Genomic DNA, 23,762 nt, shown 5'->3' on the forward strand with positions numbered 1-23,762 from the left:
TAGTAAACGCTTAACAAATACCATAAGTATAGACTTATGCTATAAGTATAGACTATAAGTATGCTATAAGTATAGACTTTTAGACTGTGAGCCCACTGTTGGGTAGGGACTGTCTCTAGATGTTGCCAATTTGTACTTCCCAAGCGCTTAGTACAGTGCTCTGCACACAGCAAGCGCTCAATAAATACGATTTATGATGATGATAAGTATAACTATCATTATAATTATTCAAGCAATGCATTTGTGTGAATGCAGACAGTAGCCTTCTGCGCTGGCCGTGCCTGTGGTCTGCTTTCCACTTTTCTCCCTTACATTTTCTCAGTCCCACACCCACGTCGCTCGACCGCTACATTTTTCCTTTACCTCGTTTATTATTTCCCCCTTCTCTTTTTATTTTCCGCTGTATATTTTTCCTTTCTCGCCCCCACCTTCTCTTCCAGTCACTCTTTTCCATTTTGAGGTCAGCAGGGCAATAGTAGAGAAGAGGGATTGTGTGTATTCATACCAGCCTGTGCGGTTTACATCGGTGTTGAATGTGTGATTTTTGGGGGAAAGAATGTGCATTTCAAGATGCTGTGCAAGGTCGTCTTACGGGGCCGTAAAACTTTTATTTGGACCTCGTCGATCCAGAATTTGAGACGATTTGGATGAGGAATTTAATCTTTCTGCCATCACCCTTCACAGTAACAAAACTGAAAGCTGTTTGTGGGCGAGGAAGGTGTGTGCTTCTTGTTGTATTGTCCTCTCCCAAGCGCTTAGTACAGTAAGCTGTCAATAAATATGATTGAATGAATGAATGAACAAATATAATAATAATAATTTTGGTATTTGTTAAGCGCTTACTATGTGCAAAGCACTGTTTTAAGCGCTGGGGAGGATACAGAGTGCTCAGGTTGTCCCTTGTGGGGCTCACAATCTTAATCCCCATTTTACAGATGAGGTAACTGAGGCACATCCCCCTCATCTTACCTCCTTCCCTTCCCCACAGCACCTGTATATATGTATATATGTTTGTACATATTTATTACTCTATTTATTTTACTTGTACATATCTATTCTATTTATTTTATTTTGTTAGTATGTTTGGTTTTGTTCTCTGTCTCCCCCTTTCAGACTGTGAGCCCACTGTTGGGTAGGGACTGTCTCTATATGTTGCCAGCTTGTACTTCCAAAGCGCTTAGTACAGTGCTCTGCACGCAGTAAGCGCTCAGTAAATACGATTGATTGATTGATTGACTTGCCCAAAGTCACACAGCTGACAAGCGGCGGAGCTGGGATATGAACCCATGACCTCCAGCTGCTAAGCCCGTGCTCTTTCCGCTGAACCATGCTGCTTCTCTATCAAACATCTCTATCAAATATCTATCAAATCTCGATCAAATATCAAACAAAAAAGTAGTTATTTGTTATTAAAGCCACGTGGCCTAGTGGATAGAGCTCTCAATAAATAGGATATCTAGGATATCCTGTTATCCTATTGGCTCTCAATAAATAGGATGCTTGGCTATCCCTAATTCATTTATGGATATTAATTATCTACTCCTCTAGACTGTAACCTCATTGGGGAATGGAATGTGTGTGCTTATTGTTCTGTTGTCCTCTCCCAAGCGCTTCATACAGCGCTCTGCACCCGGTGAGCGGTCGATCAATAGGACTGAATGAACGAACGCGGCCAAAAGAAAGGCAGATTTTAGTCTAAAGCAGGAAGGTGTTGACTTCCAGTTTGGAGTCGACAAAGGCGAAGTTCGACCGAGATTTAAAGACGTGAAGAAGCTCAGCGCTCGCGGATTTGTAGGGCGGCATAAGCATTCCCGGGTCATAATAAACCTGCATTTTGCAAATGCTTTTGACTAAGTCAGGCTGCACACCCCTGCCTCGGTCTCTGCATGGGTGAAGTTTATTTGATGTGTGCGTGAGTGAAGTTTCATTTATTTGTTTGTTTTGTGGTGCTTGCTAGTGTTTAGGATGGGCCGGGCAGTGTATTTATTTCTTTATGTGTGTATTTATTCTGTGGTACTTGTTAAGCACTTCTATGTGCCAGGCACTGTACTGGGGAGGTTATGGGATAATCGGCTTGGAAGCGGTCCCTGTCCCACATGGGGCTCACAGTCTTCATCCCCATTCATTCATTCATTCATTCATTCAATCAATCATATTTATTGAGCGCTTACTGTGTGCAGAGCACTGTCCTAAGCGCTTGGGAAGTACCAGGTGGCAACATATAGAGACGGTCCCTCCCCAACCACGGGCTCACTGTCTAGAAGGGGGAGACGGACAACAAAACATTCATTCATTCATTCAATCGTATTTATTGAGCGCTTACTGTGTGCAGAGCACCGTACTAAGCGCTTGGGAAGTACAAGGTGGCAACGTATAGAGACGGTCCCTACCCAACAGCGGGCTCATCTCTTAAGCTGATGAAAATTTTTGGAGACACACAGAACACTTTTTTAACCCCTGCACAAGGCTAGTGTAGTGACATTTTATCCCCTACACAAGGCTAGTTTGGTGACATTTTATATATATATGTATAAAATATATACAGTATTCCAATGGCCGGGAAGTGGGCTTTAATGCTTTAAGCGTGCTCACTGCATTCGGCCGGTTAGGCGGAATCATTTTGTGATTACCCAAGTTAAAGACCTGGTAAGGATGACCAGGTTACAAAACCTCCTAAAAATATGGAAGCGATACCATTAGGAAGGAGAACATCTTGAACATCTGGAGGAGCTGTTTATGAGATATAAAGTTGAAATTTCATGGGGCAGCTGTGGGTGGGACCTTTTCCTAATTAGGCGAGAATCACAAGTCACTGGTCTTAAAGCTGCATCCCTACATATTTCCTTGAGACAGTAGGAAAGTTACATGTAGACAGGTGTTTGATATTCGTTCATTCATTCATTGTCGTATTTATTGAGTGCTTATTGTGTGCAGAGCACTGTACTAAGCATTTGGAAAGTACAATTCGGCAACAGAGACAATCCCTACCCAACAACGGGCCCACAGTCTGGGGGGGGGGGGGGAGGGGAGCGCTTACTATGTACCAGGCACCGTACTAAGCGTTGAGGTGGATACAGGCAAATCGAGCCCATGTGGGGCTCACGGACTCAATCCCCATTTTCCAGATGAGGAAACCGAGGCCCAGAGAAGTGAAGTGACTCGCCCCAGGTCACCCAGCAGACGACGTGACGAAGCTGGGATTAGAACCCAGGTCCTTCTGCCTCCCGGGCGCCTTCATTCATTCATTGTCGTATTTATTGAGCGCTGATCGTGTGCAGAGCACTGTACTAAGCGCCCGGGAGGGGACACTACATAAATCAACCCGGTCATCTCTTACCAAGCTGGTTCGTTTTGACCGCCCGGCTTCCGAGGGGAGAGCAAAAGCGCCAGGGTTTGAAAGGCGGCACCGGGCCCTGGGCAGTTGAGAGCTCAGGGAGGCGTCTTCATCAGTCGTATTTATTGAGCGCTTACTGTGTGCAGAGCACTGTACTAAGCGCTTGAAACAGCTTAAATGTTCTCGGGTCCGCCTCCTTACTGACCGCCGACATCGCTTCGGCCCCGTCGATGCTCTCGGGCCCATCGCCTGTGGGAAAGGACCCTGCCCGTTTCCTCGGGATCCAGTTTGGCGGAGACCTTCCCATCGACAACGGGACTCAGCTTGCCAGTGGTCTTCCAGTCTTAGCTTAATTAGGCCCAACCGACACTTAATTCAAGTGTTTGGAAACCATTCCAAGGAGAGAAGCAGCGTGGCTCAGTGGAAAGAGCCCGGGCTTTGGAGTCAGAGGTCATGGGTTCGAATCCCGGCTCCGCCACGCGCCTGCTGCGTGACCTTGGGCAAGTCACTTAACTTCTCTGAGCCTCAGTTCCCTCATCTGTAAAAGGGGGATTAAGACTGTGAGCCCCACGGGGGACAACTTGATCACCTTGTATCCCCCCCAGTGCTTAGAGCAGTGCTCTGCACATAGTAAGCGCTTAACAAATGCCACCATTATTATTATTCCCCCGCCACCCCCACTCCCATGTCTTCAATGTCCCTTGTCCCTCCTCCAGGAGGCCTTCCCAGACTGAGCCCCTTCCTTCCTCTCCCCCTCGTCCCCCTCTCCATCCCCCCATTTTACCTCCTTCCCTTCCCCACAGCACCTGTATATATGGATATATGGTTGTGCATATTTATTACTCTGTTTATTTATTTATTTATTTATTTTACTTGTACATTTCTGTCCTATTTATTTTATTTTGTTGGTATGTTTGGTTCTGTTCTCTGTCTCCCCCTTTCAGACTGTGAGCCCACTGTTGGGTAGGGACTGTCTCTATGTGTTGCCAATTTGTACTTCCCAAGCGCTTAGTCCAGTGCTCTGCACATAGTAAGCGCTCAATAAATACGATTGACTGATTGATTCAATAAGCTTTATTGAAGGCCCGTCTCCTCCAAGAGGCCTTCCCTGACTAAGCCCCCCTTTCCTCTTCTCCCGCTCCCTTCTGTGTCGCCCGGACTCGCTCCCTTTATTCATCCCCCGCTCCCAGCCCCACACCGCTCCTGCCCCGATCCGTCATTTCTTCCTTTCCATTCCTGTCCGTCTCCCTTCCTAGATTGTGGACGGGGAATGTGTCCGTTTATTTTTCCCACGTAATAATCATAACGATGATGGTATCTTTGAAGTGCTTACACAGAAAGCACTCAGTAAGTACGATCGACCAACCCACCATGCCCCGATTTCACACCCTAGCCAGTTTCCTTTTCGATCTCATTGGTTAATTCATTCAGTCGTGTGTATTGAGCGCTCACCGCGTGCAGAGCACTGTACTGAGCGCTTGGGAGAGGACAGTAGGACAGTATACAGATTCATCCCCTGCCCACAGCGAGCTTACACCTGCCAAGGCTTCTGGTTTCCGCACCGTATTGCCGAACCCACCCTTGAGGAGGATGTTTGTGCTGTGGTTTCTCGAGCGACATGGAGGGGAATTAGAAATCTCTAAAAGCTCACTTTTGCTCACTGGATCGCTGGGATATCGACTTTTAACAATATTCCCTTCCTAAAGGCCCACAGGGTGGTGGCAGGTAAGGTCTGAAGGGACCCCGGGTGGAAACAGCCGAGCGGAAAGAGCCCCGGAGTCCGAAGGTCCTGGGTTCTAATCCCGGCTCCGCCCCGTGTCTGCTGTGTGACCTTGGGCAAGTCCCTTCACTTCTCTGGGTTCCCTCGCCTGTCAGATGGGGATCGAGACTGTGAGCCCCGCGGGGCACGGGGATCGTGTCCAACCTGGTTAACTTTTATACATCCTAGCGCTTAGTACAGTGCCAGTCCCGCTAGACGGTAAGCTCACTGAGGCCGGGAATGTGTCTGTTGATCGCTGTAATGGACTCTCCCAAGCGCTTAGCACACAATAAGCGCTCAGTCAATACTATTGACTGGCTTAAATAACAAAAAAAAAAAGGGAAAAAATCTAGCTTTAAAGCCTAATCATCAGAAGAGGTTAAGTTGTGTTTGTTTTTAGTGAAAATTTCCCCTCCTCTGTGAAAAACAAAACGTCAGGCCTTGTAGTGAGGGAGTGAACGGGATTTTCCCACAAACATGGAAAACAGATATTGCACCTGTCAGTTGTTCCGTATGTTATCTCCGCTGGCATTTGGTGCCCTTAGAGCCTGGGCTTGGGAGTCAGAGGGCCATGGGTTCGAATCCCACCTCTGCCACGTGTCTGCTGCGTGACCTTGGTCAAGTCACTTCACTTCTGGGCCTCAGGGACCTCATAATAATAATAATAATAATAATGGTATTTGTTAAGCGCTTACTAGGTGCAAAGCACTGTTCTAAGCGCTGGGGAGGTTACAAGGTGATCAGGTTGTCCCACGGGGGGGCTCGCAGTTTTAATCCCCATTTTACAGATGAGGCAACTGAGGCACAGAGAAGCAGCGTGACTCAGTGGGAAGAGCCCGGGCTTTGGAGTCAGAGGTCATGGGTTCAAATCCCGGCTCTGCCCATTGTCAGCTGTGTGACTTTGGGCAAGTCGCTTAACTTCTCTGGGCCTCAGTTACCTCAACTGTAAAATGGGGGTGTAGACTGTGAGCCCCCCGTGGGACAACCTGATTCCCTTGTATCCACCCCAGCGCTTAGAACAGTGCTTTGCACATAGTAAGCGCTTAATAAAATGCCATTATTATTATTATTAAGTGGCTTGCCCAAAGCCACACAGCTGACAGTTGGCGGAGTTGGGATTTGAACCCATGACCTCTGACTCCAAAGCCCGGGCTCTTTCCACTGAGCCCCGCTGCTTCTCACCCGGGGATTAAAGCCATGCGCTCCAGGCGGGACGTAGACCGTGTCCAACCCGATTAGCTCGTATCTACTCCAGCGCTTAGTACAGAGCCTGGAACATAGTAAGCACTTAGTAAATACCGTTAAACCTCCCAACCCTGCCAAAAATAAAACAGGCCCAGACCCTTAGTTTTGGAACAGAGGAGGAAACATCAACAAGAGCATCATCAGATCGGTTGGGGTGGAAGCAGTCCCCAGTGGGATGACTCTGGCTGGGGAGTCAAGGGACCTGAGTTCTAATCCTGACACTGCCAGTTGCCTGCTGTGTGACCACGGGCAAGTCACTTCCACTTAGCTGTGTGACTTTGGGCAAGTCACTTGACTTCCCTGTGCCTCAGTTCCCTCCTCTGTAAAATGGGGATTAAGACTGTGAGCCCCCCGTGGTCTGATCACCTTGTAACTTTCCCAGCGCTTAGAACAGTGCTGTGCACATAGTAAGCACTTAATAAATGCCATTATTATTATTATTATTATTATTATTATTATTCACTTCTCTGGACCTGTGTTTCCCAAGATGTCAAATGGGGATTAAATCCTACCCTCTCCTAAGACTATGATCCCCGCGTGCTGCGGGGACTGTGTCTGACCTGATGATGTCCTTTCTACCCCGGTGCTCAGTACAGTGCTTGGCACATAGTAAGCACCTAAGGAATTGCTTAAAAAAAATGCCATGGCTATAAAGAAAAGACCAGTGGTCACTCTTTCTCAAATACCGTGGAGTTCTTGGAATTATCTTACTGCAATATGTGAACAAAGCCAAGGATCTGGATAATTCCGTCTTTTTCTCATCCCTTCTCTGTAGAGATTTCTCGGTCTTGCCTTCTCATGGGGCCTGTAGAATAATTTAGGGTGTAAATGGAAAAGGGAAAGCAGAATGTTATTCATGATGATGTTTCTAAGACCCAAAGGATAAACCATGGGCCTCGGAGTCAGCGGACCTGGGTTCTTACCCCATCCGTGTGACCTTGGACGAGTCACTTTACTTCCTCTGTGCCTCGGCTATCTCATCTGTAAAATGGGGATTAAGACTGGGAGGTCTCATGTGGAACCTGGGCTGTGACCAGCCCAATTTGCTTGTATCCACACCAGTGCTTAGTACGGTGCCTGCCACATAGTAAATGTGTAGCAAATATCATTAAAAAAAGTCAAGAAATCTGATACCAAAAGCCTTCCAAGCTCGAAACTTTTTTTTTTTTGGTAGCTGTCAAACTAAATCCTCAAAATCACAGCCCTCTGAGCTGAGAAGACAATGAGCCAGATTAAGAATTCAGCTCAGCTAATCGTCCAGTCTGGTGCAACTTTAGTTTTCCTCGTGTCCGCGTTGGTGGAATGGGCTGGAAAATGAACAGTTAATGTTTGCCGGCAGCAAATACTGCTCTAGAAGCCAGAAAAGGGCAAAGGAGGATGGTACACGCGTTCTGTAAAATGTTAACTTATAGGAAGTTATGTGGAGAGCTTTGATTTATTTCTTTTTTTTCTTTTTTGTCCAAAGTACATGCTAACGGGTATGTTTTCATTCATTCATTCATTCAGTCGTATTTACTGAGTGCTTACTGTGTGCATCATCATCATCATCAATCGTATTTATTGAGCGCTTACTGTGTGCAGAGCACTGTACTAAGCGCTTGGGAAGTACAAGGCGGCAACAGAGAGGGTCCCTACCCAACAACGGGCTCTGAGAGACTGGGAGAGAGATGGTGATGAAAGACTATGAGAGAGAGACTGAGGGACTGTGAGAGGATGAAAGGGACTGTGAGAGAGATGAGAGACTGCAAGAAGATAAAAGAGAGACTGAGAGAGACACTGTGAGAGACACAGACTGTGAGAGGATGAGAGACACAGAGATTGAGAGAAACTGTGAGACAGAGACTGAGAGACTCAGAGAGATGGTGATGAGAGACTAAGAGAGACTAAGAGTGGATGAGAGACTGAGAGAGAGATCAATCAATCAATCGTATTTATTGAGCGCTTACTGTGTGCAGAGCACTGTACTAAGCGCTTGGGAAGTACAAGTCGGCAACAGAGAGGGTCCCTATCCAACAACGGGCTCTGAGAGACTATGAGAGAGAGACTGAGGGACTGTGAGAGGATGAAAGGGACTGTGAGAGGGATGAGAGACTGACAGACTGCAAGAAGATAAAGGAGAGACTGAGAGAGACACTGTGAGAGACACAGAGACTGTGAGAGGATGAGAGACAGAGATTGAGAGAAACTGTGAGACAGAGACTGAGAGACTCAGAGAGATGGTGATGAGAGACTGAGAGACTAAGAGTGGATGAGAGACTGAGAGATCGATCAATCAATCATTTATTGAGCGCTTACTGTGTGCAGAGCACTGTACTAAGTGCTTGGGAAGTACAAGTCGGCAACAGAGAGGGTCGCTACCCAACAACGGGCTCTGAGAGACTATGAGAGAGAGACTGAGGGACTGTGAGAGGATGAAAGGGACTGTGAGAGAGATGAGAGACTGCCAGAGAGACTGCAAGAAGATAAAGGAGAGACTGAGAGACACTGTGAGAGAAAGAGAGACTGTGAGAGGATGAGACACAGAGATGGAGAGAAACTGTGAGACAGAGACTCTGAGAGAGATGAGAGACTGAGAGAGATGGTGATGAGAGACTAAGAGAGACTAAGAGTGGATGAGAGAGAGACTGTGAGAGAGAGATGGTGATGAGAGACTGAGAGACTAAGAATGGATGAGAGACTGTGAGAGAGAGATAATAATAATAATGATGGCATTTATTAAGCACTTACTATGTGCAAAGCACTGTTCTAAGCGCTGATGAGATGAGAGACTAAGACAGAGAGACTGTGAGGGGATAAAGGAAAGACTGAGAGACACTGTGAGACAGAGACTGTGAGAGGGTAAGAGAGATAAGAGACTGAGAGACTGTGAGTCTGTGAGAGATGGAAACAGAGAGGCTGTGAGAGACTGTGAGAAAAACTGACAGAGACAGAGAGAAACTGTGAGACAGAGACACTGAGAGACAGACTGAGTGAGATACCGAGATACTTGAAACTGAGAGACAGAGAGAAATGAGAAAGAGATGGAGAAACTGAGATACTGTGAAACTGTGAGAGGCAGAGGGAGAGACAGAGACAAAGCCCGGGAGTCAGAAGGACCGAGGTTCTGATCCCAGCTCTGCCACCTGTGTGCTGTGTGGCCTTGGGCAAGTCATTGAACATCTCTGGGCCTCAGTTACCCCACCTATAAAATGGGGATTAAGACCGTGAGCCCCTTGTGGGACAGGGACTGTGTTCAACCTGATTAGCTGGTAGCTACCCCAGCCCTTAATACAATGCCTGGCCCATAATAAGCGCTTTACAAAGACCATAAATAATAAGAATATCCCAGTCTTTTCACGTTTTTGCCATTTGTATGTAACCTATGCCACTGTGATGAACCAACGCTCTCCACAAAATTTGTCCTTTTTTTTTTTATCCCTAGCGGAATTTCCCATTGTTGCAATTTTTGTTTCTCAACTGAAATGAATTACATCTATCTAGAAATGTTTTGAATTTCCCTGTTTTTGCGGTTCTGGCCAGTACAAAGAAGTCAAACCCTCAACCAGATCTTTTTTTAAGCAACAATTTTTTAATGGTGTTTTACACGTACTATGTATCAGACACTGTCCTAATAACTCAGGCAGACAGAAGCTAATTAGGCTGGATTCAGTTCTTGCCCCACGTGGGACTTCACAGTCCAAGTCAAGTAAATTTAGCTTGTGCCTACCCAATGCTTAGTACAGTGCCTGGCACGTAGTAAGCGCTTAACAAATACCATTTACAAAAAAAGAGTTGAAGCTTCATATTACTACGGCGCTTAACAAATACCATTAAAAAAAAGAAAAGTAATTGAAGCGTCATATTACATTAACAAGACCTGACCTAATTGTCTTGTGTCTACCCCAGCACTTAGTAAGTGCTTAAATCCTATTATTATTACAATTATTGTTATTACTGGAGTTTAGCTCAGTGACACCTCCACTGACTTGCCTGGCCGGTGTAGTTAATAATCCGGCCTTAGAATACAAACTAAAATGCTCTGAGAGCTCACCTCCTCCAGGAGGCCTTCCCAGACTGAGCCCCTTCCTTCCTCTCCCCCTCGTCCCCCTCTCCATCCCCCCACATCTTACCTCCTTCCTTTCCCCACAACACCTGTATATATGTATATATGTTTGTACGTATTTGTTACTCTATTTATTTTACTTGTACATATCATCATCATCAATCGTATTTATTGAGCGCTTACTGTGTGCAGAGCACTGTACTAAGCGCTTGGGAAGTCCAAATTGGCAACATATAGAGACAGTCCCTGCCCAACAGTGGGCTCACAGTCTAAAAGGGGGAGACAGAGAACAAAACCAAACATACTAACAAAATAAAATAAATAGTATTGAGCACATAGTAAGCGCTCAATAAATACGACTGAGTGGATGAATGAAAGGGGAGAACGTGTGAGGGGAAGTGGGGGGCTGCGAGCACATATCTATTCTATTTTATTTTGTTAGTACGTTTGGTTTTGTTCTCTGTCTCCCCCTTTTAGACTGTGAGCCCACTGTTGGGTAGGGACTGTCTCTATATGTTGCCAACTTGGACTTCCCAAGCGCTTAGTACAGTGCTCTGCACACAGTAAGCGCTCAATAAATACGATTGAGAGAAAAGCGATCTAAGAATCAGCTTTACCAAACAGCCACCCTCCCCGTGAATCTCTAAGACCGGGGAAAGAGCCTCCTCTCTCTTCCGTAATTCACATTTCCTCCTCTTCCCGGTTCCACCAGCACCTTGAGCTCCGAATGTCCCAAACGGACCTCCGTTCCCCTCTCCCTCGCCACAAATCCTTTCCTTTACCTGCTGTGTGACCTTGGGTAAGTCACTTCCTTTCCCTGGGCCTCAGTCACCTCATCTTTACAGCGGGGATCGAGACTGTGAGCCCCACGTGGGACCGGGATCGAATCCAACCCGACTGGCCTGTAGCCACCCCAGCGCTTAGTACAGTGCCTGGCACATTCAATTCAGTTCAGTCGCATTCAGCGAGTGCTTAACTGTGCGCAAAACACTGTACTGGGAGAGCACAGTATAACAATAAACAATAACGATAAATTGAGACGCAGTGGAAAGAGCACAGGCTTGGGAGTCAGAGGTCATGGGTTCTAATCCCGGCTCCGCCGCTTGTCAGCTGTGCGACTTTGGGCAAGTCACTTCACTTCTCTGAGCCTCAGTTCCCTCATCTGTAAAATGGGGATGAAGACTGTGAGCCCCACGTGGGACAACCTGGTCACCTTGTATCCTCCCCAGCACTTAGAACAGTGCTCTGCACATAGTAAGCGCTTAACAATGCCGTTATTATTATTATTAATAAACAGGCACATTCCCTGCCCATCATCATCAATCGTATTTATTGAGCGCTTACTATGTGCAGAGCACTGTACTAAGTGCTTGGGAAATACAAATTGGCAACATATAGAGACAGTCCCTACCCAACAGTGGGCTGCCCATGACAAGCTCACAGTCCAGAGGGCACATAGTAAGTGTCTAACAAATACTGTAATTATTATCATTGTTGACACCACTCCCGTCCTTCAGTCAGTCAATCAGTGGCATTCACTGGGCGCTTAATATGTGCACAGCACTGTACTAAGCGCTTGGGAGAGTGTGGTATGACAGAGTTATTGGACACATTCCCTGCCTGTAATGAATTCACAGTCTAGAGGGGGAGACCGACATGAATAGAAATGAGTAATTTGTGATATAGAATTTAAAGCACTTACTATGTACAGATCTCTGGACTAAGAACTTAATAATAATAATAATAATAGTATCTTTTAAGGGCCTACTATGTGCCAAACACTGTACCAGGCGCTGGGGTGGATACAAGCAAATCGGTCTGGACACAGTCCCTGCCCCACATGGGGCTCCCAGCCTCAGTCCCCATTTTACAGATGAGGTAACCGAGGCCCAGAGAAGTGAAGTGACTTGCCCATGGTCACACAGCAGACATTTGGTGGAGCCGGAGTTGGAATCCATGACCTAACTCCCAGGCCTGGGCTCTTGCCACGAGGCCATGCTGCTTCTCCAGTGCAGTCCAATACAACCGAGTCGGTAAACACATTTCCTGTCGAGTGTACATATCTTTAATATGTATATATTTAATAATATATTAATATCATATATCAATATATTATATATAATATATTATTATACATTAATATAAATAATATATTATATGATTTATTATATATTAATATATTAATAGTAATAATGTATATTATATATTATATATATTATAAATGACTTAATTCACTCCTATCTGCCCCAGTGCTGAGAACGGTGTCTGTTTATTGTTGTACTGTACTCTCCCAAGCACTTAGTACAGTGCTCAGCACACAGTAAGCTCTCAGTAAATAAAATCGAATGAATGAATGAATATGCTTGACACATAGTAAGCACCGAACAGATATAATGAAAAAATGAATGTCGTGGATCCCCACTTTGTAGGTGAGGGAACCGAGACCCAGAGTAGTGAAGTGAGTTGCCCAAGGTCACACAGCAGGCACGTGGTGGAGCCGGGATAAGGGCCGGCTGAGTCCAAAGGCCTGTGCTCTTTCCACTGGGCCACACTGCTGCTCCTCGCTTGGTTGCAAGGCTGCTGTGTCAGTCACTTCTTTTAGACTGTGAGCCCACTGTTGGGTAGGGACCGTCTCTATATGTTGCCAACTTGGACTTCCCAAGCGCTTAGTACAGTGCTCTGCACACAGTAAGTGCTCAACAAATACGATTGATTGATTCACTGGTATTGATTGAGCACTGAACATGGGGAAGGACACTGCAGCAGAGTTGGTCATCACGTTCCCTGCCGGCGACAAGCTTCAGTCTTGAGGGGAAATGCAAAGTGTAAATTAAAATGAGTGGCCTTTTCCTTTCTTTTCTCCTGCAGGATCATCAGCTCGATGACCGGAGAGATCCGTGCGTGAAGAAATGCGAGTTGAGATTCACCTTTTCAGCGAAGGTGACCTAGGAAGCGTGAAGCTGCACTAACCCGAGAAGTTGCTACCTTCACCCCGGTAAGGAAGATTGGATTTAAAATACGGTTTTGTCACGTCTTACAGTCCAGATACCTTTGGCGTCTCGGTGTGGTTTTTCTTTTAGGAAGCATGATGTAACGTCTTCGCTGCCTTGGGCCTTCTAAATGCCGTTTCAACTTGTAATTTTCTTTGGGAGACAAGCAGGAGTTTGGAAGCGGAGATGGAGAACGCTCATTCTTTGGGGATAAACTTCCCTCAACACTATCGCCACCTTTAATTACACCATATATAAATCTTTTTTTAAAAAAAAAACCCCAAGTCAATCGTAGACACTTCTGAATCAAAGATTTTTCAGGAAGTGGAAGAAGTGAGAAGGCGGGCTGTCATCTGACTGGAACATCAAACCAGTTGAGACACATTCAAATAAAAATAGATCCTCTAAGAGGGTGATTGTAGATTTTGGCCAATCTGGGAGAAAGGGTGAGTCAGTTTCCTGCAGGTTTGAATTTGCCTCTTGTGAAGGATGAACTTTCAACATTTCACCTCCAGACCTCTTCTCTCTCTTCTATTTTCCCAGCCTTTCCCACCATAGTATTTTTGCCAGAGCCAAACCGGCGTGCTGTTTGGGATCTAGAACCCAACTATTGAATTTCAGGGAACTAGTTTAATGAACCATAATGTTCTTGGGCTTCTCCTGTGATAACATTCAAATCTCGTGGTTACCCCTACGGGAATCGTGGCTGTGGAATCTATTGAGAGGCTTCCCATCGGGAGCCGGACATAACGTGGAGTAATGCGTGGAGCCCGGGCCTGGGAATCGGAAGGTCATGGGTTCTAATCCCGGCTCCACCGCGTGTCTGCTGTGTGACCTTGGGCAAGTCACTTTGCTTCTCTGTGCCTCAGTTACCTCATCTGTAAAATGGGGATTGAGACCGTGAGCCCCGTGTGGGACAGGGACTGTGTCCAATCCGATTTGCTTCTACCCACCCCAGCCTGGCACACAGTAAGTGCGTAACAAGTGCCGCAATTATTATTATATCGATTAATTCGTGGCATGTGTTAATCATAAATGAAGAATTTAAGTGCTTACTATGTGCAGAGCATTGTACTTGTACTAAGCGCTTGGGAGTGTACAATTCCACAGAATTATCCGACACATTCTCTGCCCATAATGAGCTTACAGTCTACAAAGGAGGACAGACATTAATATCAAGAGATATTTACGTAAGTGCTGTGGGGTTGGGGTTGAGGTGAATATCAAGTGTCCAATTGTCATAGATCAAAGTGCAGATAGAAATGGGGTGTTTTTTTGTTTTGTTGTTTTAATGATATTTGTGAATCGTGTACCGTTGCGCCAGACACTGTTCTAAGCACTGGGGTAGATACAGGCTAATCAGGTTGGACACAGCCCCTGTCCCACGTGGGGCTCACAGTCTTCATCCCCATTTTCCACATGGGGGAACCGAGGCCCAGAGAAGCGAAGTGACTTGCCCCAGCCCCCACAGCAGACGAGGGCGGAGCCGGGATTAGAACCCACATCCTTCTCCCAGGCCTGGGCTCTACCCTCTAGGCCATGTAATGAGCGCTTAGGCCGACGACAGGGGAAAATTAGACGTTTGATTTGGCCGAGGGAGGGAATTAGAAACGGGGGGGATCACGGCCCCGGTGAAGTGGAGGAGGCAAGATCCAAATGGCAAGCACGTGGCAATAGAGGAAGGGGAGTGTATGTGACGCCCTTTGTTGGCAGGAAAGAGACAAGGGAGATGGGGCAATAGCTGGACGGTGGGTGTGGTGAGACATCAATGGCTTTCTTTTTATGGCATGTGTTAAGTGCAGTCTACCTTTTTTACTCAATCAATCAATCGTATTTATTGAGTGCTTACTGTGTGCAGAGCACTGTACTAAGCGCTTGGGAAGTACAAGTTGGCAACGTATAGAGACAGTCCCTACCCAACAGTGGGCTCACAATCTAAAAGACTTTTACTCCCATTTTAAGAGACATTTGGGCACTTTTGAAAGTAGGAAACCGGCTACCGATCAATCTGCGCATCAGGCAGAAACTCCTCACCCTGGGCTTCCAGGCTCCCAGACTGAGCCCCTTCTTTCCTCTCACCCTCGTCCCCCTCTCCATCCCCCCGTCTTACCTCCTTCCCTTCCCCACAGCACCTGTATATATGTATATATGGTTGTACATATTTATTACTCTATTTATTTATTTATTTATTTATTTTACTTGTACATTTCTATCCTACTTATTTTATTTTGTTGGTATGTTTGGTTCTGTTCTCTGTCTCCCCCTTTTAGACTGTGAGCCCACTGTTGGGTAGGGACTGTCTCTATGTGATGCCAATTTGTACTTCCCAAGCGCTTAGTACAGTGCTCTGCACATAGTAAGCGCTCAATAAATACGATTGATTGACTGATTGATAGGAAACCCGAAGAGAAGGAGGCATAGCAGACATCAGGAAGAGAAAGAGAGAGGGCAGAGCAGTGATCTTAAAGTCAGGCAGTCAGTGATATTTATTGAGTGCTTACTGTGTGCAGAGCACCGTACTGAGCGCATGGGAGAAGGCAGTAAATAGACACATTCCCTGACAACAGCCGAGCTTACAGTCTAGAGGGGAAGACAGACATTAATAGAAAGAAATGAGGGGCATGGATGGAAGTGCCGTGGGCTGAGGGAGCAAATCAGGGCGATGCAGAAGGGAGGAAAAGAGGAAGAGGAAAAGAGGGCCTATTCTGGGAAGGCTTCTTAGACGGGATGTGCGTTCAATAAAATTTTGAAGGCGGATAGAGTCATTGTCTGTCGGGTTTGAGGAGGGAGGGCGTGCCAGGCCAGAGGCAGGATGTGGGCGAGGGGTCGGCGGCGAGGTAGATGAGATCGTGGTACAGTGAAAAGGTTTGTATTAGAGAGCAAACTGGGCGGGCTGGGTTGGAGTAGGTGAGATAGGAGGGGGCAAGACTGTGAGCCCACTGTCGGGTAGGGACTGTCTCTATATGTTGCCAACTGGTACTTCCCAAGCGCTTAGTACAGTGCTCTGCACACAGTAAGCGCTCAATAAATACGATTGAGTGATTGGAGGGCTTTAAAGCCGACGGTGAGGAGTCTGCGTTGGATACGGAGGAGGATGGGCAACCGCCGGAGGATCTTGAGGAGCGGGGAAGCATGCACTGAATGTTTTTGTAGAAAGACGATCCAGGCGGCAGATTGAAGTACGGACTGGAGCCGGGAGAGGCAGGAGGCCGGGAGGTCAGCAAGGAGGCTGATGCAGTAGTCAGGGTGGGATAGGAGAAGTCCTTGGATTAATCCGATAGTCCGAATGGAGAGGACAGGGCAGATTTTAGCGACGTGGTGAAGGTGAGACCGACGGGATTTAGTGACGGATTGAATACGTGGGTCAAACAAGAGAGAGGAGTCGAGGAGGACGCCCAGGTGACGGGCTTGTGAGACGGGAAGGGTGGTGGTGCCGTCTACAGTGACGGGAAAGTCAGGGGGAGGGCAGGGTTTGGGTGGGAAGATGGGGAGTTCAGTTCTGGATATGTACCTGTCCTTAACTTCTGTATCGTAAATGACTTCTATTATTGTCTGTCTCCCCCTCTAGACTGTATGTTCACTGTGGGCAGAGAACACGTCTGCTAATGCCATTGTCTCTTCCTCTCCCAAGTGCTCAGTCCAGTGCTCTGCACGTAATAAGCGCCCAATGAATACGATGGACTGATTGATTGGTAGAGGTGATGTATGTCCGGTGGCTTTTGTTCATTTTACCCTCAGCGATGTCATCTGAGTTCCTGGATCTGTAGCCGTGCATGGCCAGAAGAGATTGTACTTTCCTCTAATTAATAATATTAATGATAATAAATGCTGTTCATTAAGCGCTTACTATGTGCCAGGCACTGTACTATGTGCCGCAGTGGGGACAAGCAAATCGGATTGGACACAGTCCCTTGTCCCACGTGGGGCTCCCAGTCTCAGTCCCCATTTTCCAGATGAGGCCAGCGAGGCCCAGGAAAGTGAAGCCCAAGGTCCCACAGCAGCGGTGGCGGAGTCAGGATTAGAACCCATGACCTTCTGATTCCCAGGCCTAGGCTCTGTCCACTACGGCATGCTGCTGTAGAGGATGCATTGTGTCTTGAACTTCCTCTGCCACTCCCCACTGTCCTGTGCATAAACAGTGGAAGAAATATTGAAGACCGTTATCCAGTTGTGGGTGAGAGAGAGACTGGGTGAATAATCTGGTATCTGTTCTTTCTGTTTTATCCCTCTAGACTCTAAACTCATTTTTGGCAGGGAATGTGTCTGCTAATTCTCTTGTATTGTACCCTCCCAAGCACTTAGTACAGTGCTCTGCACGTAATAATCGCTCAGTATATACCACTGATTGACCGATTGGTCCCGAACCCGCAGAGGGGAGACTCAGGTTACGCTAAGTAACCCCTGGCTTTGTTTTAGAAAGGTTAAAACTCGATAGTTTAGTAAAATACAGTGGTATTAATTAAATCAATCAATCAGTCGTATTTATTGAGCGCTTACTGTGTGCAGAGCACTGTACTAAGCGCTTGGGAAGTACAAGTAATTGACATTTAGAATGTCAATTAAATCCATTTTTTCACCTTGCACTACTTCTACAGAAAATCCCTGATTTTCTAATTTCTGGTCAGACTACATAATGCTATTTTATATAGAATTCAATATATTTACACACACACACATACATAGGTAACTATATCTTCTCAACTACCGAACATAGAAATCAAACTCATTTTGCTATCAAGTCTGGGTGCCCAGAGCATATATGACTAGGCTATTGAGGATTTACAGAAAGAAGAGCTTGGTCCTTCTAACTGAAATATCGTAAACTATACTAGAATCCACAATGTTAGGTCATAATATGTATATATGTATATACCTGTATATATGTATATATGTTTGTACATATTTATTACTCTATTTATTTATTTATTCATTTTATTCATACATATCTATTCTATTTATTTTATTTTGTTAGTATGTTTGGTTTTGTTCTCTGTCTCCCCCTTTTAGACTATGAACCCACTGTTGGGTAGGGACTGTCTCTATATGTTGCCAATTTGTACTTCCCAAGCGCTTAGTACAGTGCTCTGCACACAGTAAGCGCTCAATAAATACGATTGATGATGATGATGATAATTCTTGAAAGCAGGGATTACTTTTTTTTGTTCCCCAGAGCAAAGAATTAATGGATATTCCTTACCTTAGCAGAGTCATCTTTTCATCCTTGGGTACGCCTGAAAAGTAGATAAAAAACTAAATAATGATTTGGGAAATGTACCACCCAGGGTTGAGAGACCAAACTCATTCTACCCTCTGAATAATTTTTTTGAGCGCAGAAGAGCAGTACAGATTTTAAGTAATCTCTAGAAGCCATGGAAAATTCAGTTTTCACTGTTTATTGTATTAACTGAAAGTTCTTGTCGGACTTTTTTTTTGGTATTTAAGTGCTGGGGTGGATACAAGTTAATCAGGTTGGACACAGTCCCCGTCCCACGTGGGGCTCACAGTCTCAATCTCCATTTTACAGATGAGGGAACTGAGGCCCAGAGATGTGAAGTGACTCGCCTAAGATCACACAGCAGACAAGTGGTGGAGCCGGGATTAGAACCCATGACCTTCTGACTCCTGCGTCCGGGCTCTATCACCTTTACCAGGTTTAAGACTGTGAGCCCCACGTGGGACGTGGTGTGTGTCTGACCTGATCATCTTAGCGCTTAGAACAGTGCTTTGCACATAGTAAGCGCTCAATAAATGCCATTATTATCTTGTATCTAACCCAGCGCTTAGTACAGTGCCTGACAGGTAGTATGTGCTTATTTAACCAATGCCTTTAAAAACAGAAAAATGGAACCGGAATTCATGACTTTCAGAGCAGTAGTTTGCATTCATTCATTCGTTCATCCATTCAGTCGTACTTATTGAGCACTTACTGTGGGCAGAACACTGTACTGAGCGCCTGGGAAAGGACAATGCAGCGTGACTTAGTGGAAAGAGCCCAGGTTTGGGAGTCAGAGGACGTGGGTTCTAATCCCGGCTCCGCCACTTGTCTGCTGGGTGACCCTGGGCAAGCCACTTAAACTTCTCCGTGCCTCACTTAAGTCATCTGTAAAATGGGGATTAAGACTGTGAGCTCCACGTGGGGCAATCTGATGATCTTGTATCTACCCCAGCGCTTAGAACAGTGCTCGGCACATAGTAAGCACTAAACAAATACTGTAATTATTAAGCAGCTGCATTCATCATTAGTGGTGTTATCGTTTGACTCATCCTCTCACTCAGAGAAGCTGCTGGTAACAGTTTGAGTTGTGATTTATTTTCTTTTTCTTTTCTTTTCTTTTTTTTTTTTTTGGCCTCCACCTCTGTGATGATTCTGTCGCTGCTTGGAGTTTGCTTAGCAAAACAGCAGCTGGAACCGTGGCCGGGGTGGTTCGGGGCCGAGTGAAAACAGTAACTCGGACCAGAAGTGCTCAGGGGCAGTCAGTACATCGCCTTTCTGGAGCTGAAGCCGCGTGGCCGAGTGGGTGATGGTCATTACAGTATTTGTTGGGCGCTTATGATGTGCCAGCCACTTCTAAGCGCTGGGGTAATAATAATAATAATAATGATGGCATTTATTAAGCGCTTACTATGTGCAAAGCACTGTTCTGAGCGCTGGGGAGGTTACAAGGTGATCAGGTTGTCCCTCGTGGGGCTCACAGATTTAATCCCCATTTTCCAGGCCCAGAGAAGTGAAGTGACTTGCCCAGAGTCACACAGCTGACAATTGGCAGAGCCGGGATTGGAACCCATGACCCCTGACTCCAAAGCCCGGGCTCTTTCCTACTGAGCCACGGGTAGATACAAGTGTATCAGCTTGGGCACAGTCCCTGTCCCCTGTGGGGCTCCCGGTCTTAACCCCAATTTTCAGATGAGGTCACTGAAGCCTGGAGAAGTAAAGTGACTTAATAATAATAATAATAATAATAATGATGGCATTTGTTCAGCGCTTACTATGTGCAAAGCACTGTTCTAAGCGCTGGGGGGGATAGAAGGTGATCAGGTTGTCCCACGTGGGGCTCACAGTCTTAATCCCCATTTTACAGATGAGGAAACTGAGGCTCAGAGAAGTTAAGCGACCTGCCCAAGGTCACAAAGCAGACATGTGGCAGAGCCGGGATTCGAACCCATGACCCCTGACTCCAAAGCCCGGGCTCTTTCCACAGAGCCACGCTGCTTCTCATTGCCCAAAGCGGGGGAAGAGCCCAGGCCTGGGAGTAAGAGGACCTGGCTTCTAATCCCGGCTCTGCTCCTGTAAGCGCTTAATAAATGCCATTATTATTATTATTATTATTATTATTATTATTATTATTACTACTACCACTACTATTATTATTATTATTATTATTATTATTATTATTATTATTATCTGCTGCTGTGTGACCCTGGGCAAGTCATTTCACTTCTCTGGACCTCAGTTCCCTCATGCATAAAAGGAGGATTAAATTCCACTCCCTCCCACCTAGGCTGTGAGCCCCACGTGGGACGGGGACTGTGTCCAAACTGATTAGCCTGTTTGGACCCCAGTGCTTAGAACAGTGCTTTGCACACAGAAAGCGCTTAACAAATACCATAAGCATTATTCATAATCCTACCATAATCTGAAGCATCGTGGAGAGAGCCCGAGCTTGGGAGTCCGAAGGCCCTGGGTTCTAATCCCGGCTCCACCACTTGTCTGCCGTGGACCCTGGGCAAGTCACTTCACCTCTCTGGGCCTCAGTTACCTCATCTGGAAAATGGGGGTGAAGACTGAGAGTCCCAGATGAGGCAGGGGCAGTGTCCAGTGTGATTTGCTTGTATCCACCCCATGTTTAAGACAGTGCCTGGTACTATTGTAAGCGCTTAAAAAATACCCCAGTTATTATCATGTGTATAGCGAGCACTTAAAAAACACCGTTATTATTATGTGATCCGACCAAGGCCTCCCAACAGTGGCCACGCCGGAATTAGAACTCGGGTCTCCTCGTCGCTTCTGGTAGACAGCTTGGCCTTCTGATTGAAAAAATGACATCTTTCAAGAGTTTGAAAAGCTGGAAGCGAAGGAAGGTTTCGTTCTCTCTGGAGTGGGTGAGCGTGGGGAGTTTCTCGCCACCACTTCCTTGCACAAGCTTGGTGTAGAAGAGGAGGATTTCTGAGTTTAGGAGGGCAGAGTCTTTGAGGCCTGAGCTAAAATGAAAAATGCTCCAGGCAGCGGAGTGAGGTTTGGACTGGAGAGAGGGGAGAGGCAGGAGGCAGGGAGGTCGGCAAGGAGGCTGGTACGGTAATCCAGGCGGGAGAGGAGGAGTGACTGGATTAACGTGGTTGCAGTTTGGATGGAGAGGAAAGGGCGGATTTTAGCAACCCCTTGCCCGACAGTGAAGCCCCGGAAACCACCTGGCTTCCCCTAAACCCCCGATGGAAGACATGAGAGGAGAGGAGATCAACCGAGGAGGGTGAGGCCCTTTTGAAGTTGCTCTTTCAAAAGCGAAAGCTGCTGAACTTCTTTTATTGAAAAAGAGCTCCTGCTCTCCTGCTCCACCCCGGCCCACTCACTTGGCTCCTGTGGTGCTAACCTTCTCACCTTGCCTCCATCCTGTCGGTCCCGCCGCCGACCCTCGCCCACGTCCTGCCTCCCCAAATCCGACCAACAGTTATCCTCCCCGCCCTCCGAAGCCTTATTGAAGGCCCATCTCCTCCACAAGGCCTCCTTTCCTCTTCTCCCACTCCCTTCTGCGTCGTCCGGGCTTGCTTCCTTTATCCATCCCCACCCCACTTATGCCCCTCTCTGTCGTTTCTTTCTTTCTATCAATGTCCCTCCAGACTGAAAACCCGTGGTGGGCAAGATATATTATCATCTTCATCATCATCAGTCGTATTTATTGAGCGCTTACTATGTGCAGAGCACTGTACTAAGCGCTTGGGAAGTACAAATTGGCAACATAGAGAGACAGTCCCTACCCAACAGTGGGCTCACAGTCTAAAAGGGGGAGACAGAGAACCAAACCAAACATACTAACAAAATAAAATAAATAGAATAGATATATACAAGTAAAATAAATAAATAAATAGGGTAATAAATATGTACAAACATATATACAGGTATACTCTCCCAAGGGCTTAGTACAGTGCTCCGCACATAAGTGCTCAGTAAATGTTTGACTATTGAACCGAAACGGTGAAGATTTAAAGTTAACGTAAAGAACTGATGCTATTGGGAATCTTATAGGGGTTTTTGTTAGGGTATTTGCTAAGCGCATATTATGTGCCAGGCACTGTCCTAAGCGCTGGGGTGGGCACAAGCTAATCAGATTGGACATAGTCCATTTCCCACATGGGGCTCGCAGTCTTAGTCTCCATTTGGCAGATGAGGGAACTGAGGCACAGAAAGCTGAAGGTCGCACAGCAGACCGGTGCTTTTCGTTAATGGTCTCCGTTGAGCGCTTACTATGTGCCGGTCACTGTACTGAAATACGCTGGGGTATTTCAGTACAAGGTATTCAGGTTGGACGCAGCCCATGACCAATATGGGGCCCAAGTATTAGTACCCATTCTCCAGATGAGGGAACTGAAGCACGGAAAGTGACGTGCCTTGCCCAGGGTCACGCAGCAGACAAACGGCGGAGCCAAGATTAGAACCCAGGACCTCCAGGCCTGGGATGCAGCCACTTGGTCATGCTGCTTCTTACTCCTTTCGCCCCTTTTTCCCTTCCCTTTTCCCCACCCCTCCAACCTCCTGTGAGTTTGGAAAATCATTTCAACCCTTCTCCCGCTGTACCTCAACCTCCCCCTCTCCCCCTGCCCGATCTTGTTGTGGGCAGGGGACGTGTCTGTTTATTCCTGTATTGTCACCTCTCAAGCGCTTAGTATTGTGCTGTGCACACAGTAAATGCTCACTAAATACGACTGAATGAATTGCACTCCCCTAAGCGCTTAGTCCAGTGCTCTGCGCTTAGCAAGCACTCGATAAATACCAGTGATGGATCACTCCATCTGAGGCACGATTTAGGTGGTTTTCAGGAAGAATGAGCTTAGCATGACTTCCTGACTAGAGATTTTGAAATAGTTCAAGTAAAATCCCCCCGGATCCCTTCTTTTTCTGAGGAAATTTCAAGGCCAGAAGGAAGGTGTGCCTGGTTTCTCTTGAGGGAGAGGGGGGTGTTCATTTTACGGCCCCAACCCTGAACTGATCAAGAAAATTCCCTGAAATCATTAACTAGAGGAAATGGGACCTCACATTCCCTCGGGCTGTTTCTTTCAAACGTCCCATATGTAACCAAGTCGGAGAAGTCAGAAAAGAGGAACTAACATTTTGCAATCGGTATTGAGCGCTTACTATGTGCAGAGCGCTTTATATTAATGTCTGTCTCCCTGCCTCTAGAC

At 46.5% G+C, this 23,762-nt stretch overlaps 1 protein-coding gene across 3 annotated transcripts in view; it reads left to right on the top strand.

Annotated features, from left to right (window-relative positions):
- The first annotated feature begins 13,258 nt into the window (after nt 1-13,258).
- NUMB (NUMB endocytic adaptor protein) overlaps nt 13,259-23,762 on the top strand; it is a 109,761-nt gene continuing 99,257 nt past the window's right edge. For all 3 annotated transcript variants that reach the window (XM_038765850.1, XM_038765851.1, XM_038765852.1), the window contains exon 1: nt 13,259-13,375. The gene's annotated coding sequence lies outside the window, so the exon portion shown is untranslated. The remainder of the gene's footprint in view (nt 13,376-23,762) is intronic.

The sequence above is a fragment of the Tachyglossus aculeatus genome, chromosome 23, assembly GCF_015852505.1.
Source record: "Tachyglossus aculeatus isolate mTacAcu1 chromosome 23, mTacAcu1.pri, whole genome shotgun sequence".
NCBI classification, from domain to species: Eukaryota; Metazoa; Chordata; class Mammalia; order Monotremata; family Tachyglossidae; genus Tachyglossus; species Tachyglossus aculeatus.